Here is a 4,142-nt window from a genome sequence, read left to right as displayed (position 1 = left end):
TGTCGAAATTCTACATCCACTAATTAATAAAGTATAAAATAATGATGTAATTAAAAACTGGTTTGGAGTAATAGAATATGTTCCCTGAATGTGTAAGCTGTACCTTAATAAATAAACACATGGTAATCACATTGCAATTATAATTTATATCGTATTTAATTCAAAGCGGGAAACTATACCCCACTGCTCAGTTTTTTTTACAATGCTTCATTGGGAAGAATACAACAAATTTTAAGCGCAGGAACAATCCATTAGCAAAGGGATACCCGTGTGGGGTTGCTGGTCCTCGATCGGGCGCCTCCCCAGGTTGCGGAGGAAGGAGCTAGCAGGGAGATACTGAGGAAGGAGCTAGCAGGGAGATATCCGTTAACAAGAAGGACATCTCAGAAATGGATGCCGAGCTTGTCGAGACATATGATCTCTTCGAACTGCTGCATGACACCATTAAAGAAATGGTGGCTTTTAGGAGGAACAGGAAGAATATGTGGCTCCCAATTAGGGACGGGCTGCAAAGAGCGGAGAGCCTCATAGTCCAACTTCGCGACCACACTGTGACGACCGAAGGTCTTCATAGGGATTTGATCGAGAACGTTGGACGAACGACGAGAACGAGGGCCATGACCCGAAAATTAATGAGCAAGAATAGGACCAGCCAAAGTGGTACTCAAACAGACGAAGCCGTGGTGAATCCCACTCCCCGCGAAAGGAAGCGAGCGAGGGAGACAACTTTGAGTCCCATGGAGGCTGAACCCTCTAAGCAAAGGCATAAGAAGCCAAGACCGCAAACGCTTCAGCGCCAGCGACCTCGACTCCAAACAAGAACGAAGAAGAAGAGAAGCCTGCTTCCAGCAACATCAGGAAGCAAAAAAAACCAAGGAGAAGAGCTCGACCCGAGGCGGTTCTTATCAAACCGGCCGAGGGTTTGAGCTATACCGAAGTTCTCAAGGACCTCAAGCGAAAGGTTAGCCCTGACGCCCTTGTTGTAAAAATCAAGGGTGTCAGGGAGACCAGAAACGGAGAGGTCCTTGTAGATCTTGGGCCTACAGGCAAAGGCAGAGCTGAGCTGTCAGCAGCAATACGCGAAGCTCTAGGGTAGGGGGGTAACGTGCGCGAGCTCGTCCCCCGGGTGGAGGTCGGGGTCTTGGACCTCGATAACTCAACAGACGAAGAGGAGGTCGAAGCGGCCGTACGAGGCCACTTCGGCAATACGCATGTGGGTGAGGTGAAGGTCAGCCTCACGAAAAGACCCTTCAGAGGCAATCTGAGGGCTTTCGTGGAGCTGACAGAAGAGTTGACGGAGACACTTGTACGCGCGGGACACCTCAAAGTGAGGCGGGTGTCCTGCCGCGTACATAAGAAAGTAGAGAGGGTGCGCTGCTACCGCTGCCTAGGCTACGGTCACATGGCATCTGGCTGCGAGGACCCTGATAGGTCGAAGATGTGTTGAAGATGCGGCAAGGAGGGCCATAGGGCTGTGGCGTGCGAGAGTACGCCACAGTGCTGCCTCTGCGCCACCAAAGAAGAGAAACCTCGGACCGATCATCTGCCGGGGACGCTGAGGTGCTTGGCGTATAGGGAGGCAGCCTCGTTGAAGAAGCCTCCCGTACGCCGAATGTAACATCACAGCTGGGCAGGTCCAGGAGCAAGCCCAGAAATAGGAGAAAAGGCCAAGTTGGCAAGAAGGAAGATGGCCGAAACACGACTAAGAAAACGGCACCCCCTGAAGTAATGCGACAGCGGTTCCGGGGGGAATTATGCCAAGGAGAAAGGGTGGTGGTTTTTAGTGGGTCCCTTGGTAGCATCGGCGCTGTGGTCTCATTATGTATATTTTCTTATATATATTGGTGTCACTGTGGCGATGTTATTTAAGATCCCCACACTACCAGGAAGTGCGGACCCTTCCTGGTGTGTTTCTGAACACTTTCCACCAGCCCTCGTTAAAAAAAAAAAAAATTAGCAAAGGGATAGGTAAACAAATCACAACAATTTAATGCTTTATTTAGTCATTTTTTATTTTCTTGAATGATTTAATGATCATTTTAGTATGTGTTAGTAGTGCATATTTAGCAGTTACTTTCCAGGGTTATAGTAACAGCGTCCTTTTGCCCAAGAGAGGTTATTCTTCTGACAATGCATTCCCTTACAACAACTGCCTTGTTGACCATTAGGTCCAGTACATGGACGATCAAATCCGTCACAAGCCATCGCACTGTAAATTAGTGCCAATACCACAAACAAGGTTAACATCGATTTTTTATTTAGCATTTTCGTTATCTGAAAAAGAAAATTAAGAATACAATTTGGATTGAGTTTAAAGCACCTGCCCATTCATCGCAGCACATTCAGCAATTTCTGGTGAAATCCGATCTTACACGACTCTAAAAGCCAGAATGCGACGAAGCGGTTGGTAGCTTTCTCGAAAGGGGGCTTAAATACGAAATTATAAGATTCTTCAAGAATAAGGAATTAATAGGAATTTTCAGATTTGGAGATTCAGAGACCTTTGATTATAGGTACTACTCTGTGAGGCATGAGACTGTATTGAGATTGAATGGAACATTATTGATAGTAAAGTAGAAAAATTTACCGAAGTTTGTTGGGACTAACGTTATGTCTAGACTCTCGTTTCTAAGACGACTGACTAGTTAATTTGGACATGATTTCCACTTACAAAGAAAATAGAAACAATAAAATATCGAAATGAAAAATTGTTGATAGAGAAGTATAAAATTTCGACTCAGATAGAGTTTATTAAAAACGTAAAAAATGCCAGAAAATTGAATTTGATCGAAGACTTGTGTGACTTAAATTTAGTAAAATTTTAGTTAGTAAATGATGATCGAATAGTATAAGATTTTCTGAAAAATAATCTTAAATACAATTTTGAAGATTTTCGAAAATAGCATTTAATACAATGGAATATCATATCTAATAGAAATATTGCCTTCTTAAGTCGTCTCCGTAAAGAACTCATCTCAAAGCACAATTTTGTAAAGTTTGTAAATTTTAGACGATTTCGAAGCCTTTCTCCCAAACTTCAAATATGAAATGAGAAATTGCGTCCGTAAAAACTTTTTGGGCTGGTTTTTCATTAATAAATCACTTCTGGAACTCATGTCTCCTAAATTAATCAATATATAACATTAAATTTGTATTACATTTTATTGGGAATTTTATGTGCTTCAATTGGTGTTGAGAACTTTTTAGTTAAAAGTGGTTCAAGTTATCCGTGCATGATCATGAAAACAAAAAATAAAATAAAACATTAAATTTTCAACAACTATGTCACGGATGATATGAAATAATAATTTATCGACACTTTTGCATTTGAGAGGATGCATTCATAAATATTATTAAAGATTGACCAAAAAAAAATTAATTGAGTTATAAACAGTCTTTTTGGTTAAAAATGTTATTATTTGCTGAAAGTTGTAATTCTTATGATGAAAATGCCATACATTTGTTAAATTTATTCTTTTTGGTATAAAATTTAAATGTGTTTTTCAACATTGGGATTTTTTTATTGAATATTCAAATGTTAGGCTGAATATTCATCTCTTTGGGTAGAATTTTGACCCCTTTTGGTTAAATATTAAATTCTTTTTCAATAATGCTTTATTTATTTAAAGTGTATAAATATGTATGATCTTGACTTACGTCGTAGGTGGCACCACAGCAGTACTTTTTATACAAGTTTATAATCTAACGTCCTGGCTAGGCTGTTCTGAATCGTATGAATTGTTGATGCCGATGCTTCCTTTTAAATATAAAAAATGCGCATCACTTTAAGGAAAATTAGGATTTTCCTCATTTGCTTTCCAAATAAAGAAGGCTTTATCAGTGAATTAACTCACGCATTTTTCCACAATTATATCCTCGTCTCCCATTATTGTCATGCATTTTCCGTCTGATTCATTCTCGTGCGATCTCCATTATATAAAGAGTAAGCAAACAAGACATGATTAATCCATTCCTAATAAGTCCTTAATAATGAGACAGATACTTTATTTTAAAAAGAGTAATAATAAAAGAAAATTTTCAATAATATCATGAAAGTGTAGTTGATTGAAACAACTTGTGGTTTATTCAACAAATTATAATTGACTAAATAGAACTGGGTTTTTGATACGAGCAAATACTCA

The 4,142-nt window shown here is 39.8% G+C and overlaps 1 long non-coding RNA gene across 1 annotated transcript; it reads right to left on the bottom strand.

Annotated features, from left to right (window-relative positions):
• Positions 1 to 1,986: 1,986 nt before the first annotated feature.
• On the bottom strand, positions 1,987 to 3,739 carry LOC117167714. Its single transcript, XR_004466424.1, has 2 exons — positions 3,658 to 3,739; positions 1,987 to 2,274 (listed from the first exon to the last, which is right to left on the bottom strand). It is a non-coding gene; the product is annotated as an uncharacterized LOC117167714 (long non-coding RNA).
• Positions 3,740 to 4,142: the final 403 nt, after the last annotated feature.

This window comes from Belonocnema kinseyi, chromosome 2 (genome assembly GCF_010883055.1).
Source record: "Belonocnema kinseyi isolate 2016_QV_RU_SX_M_011 chromosome 2, B_treatae_v1, whole genome shotgun sequence".
Taxonomy (NCBI): Eukaryota; Metazoa; Arthropoda; class Insecta; order Hymenoptera; family Cynipidae; genus Belonocnema; species Belonocnema kinseyi.
The sequence above is the reverse complement of the archived record's forward strand: the minus strand, read 5'-3'. Positions and strand labels throughout refer to the sequence as shown.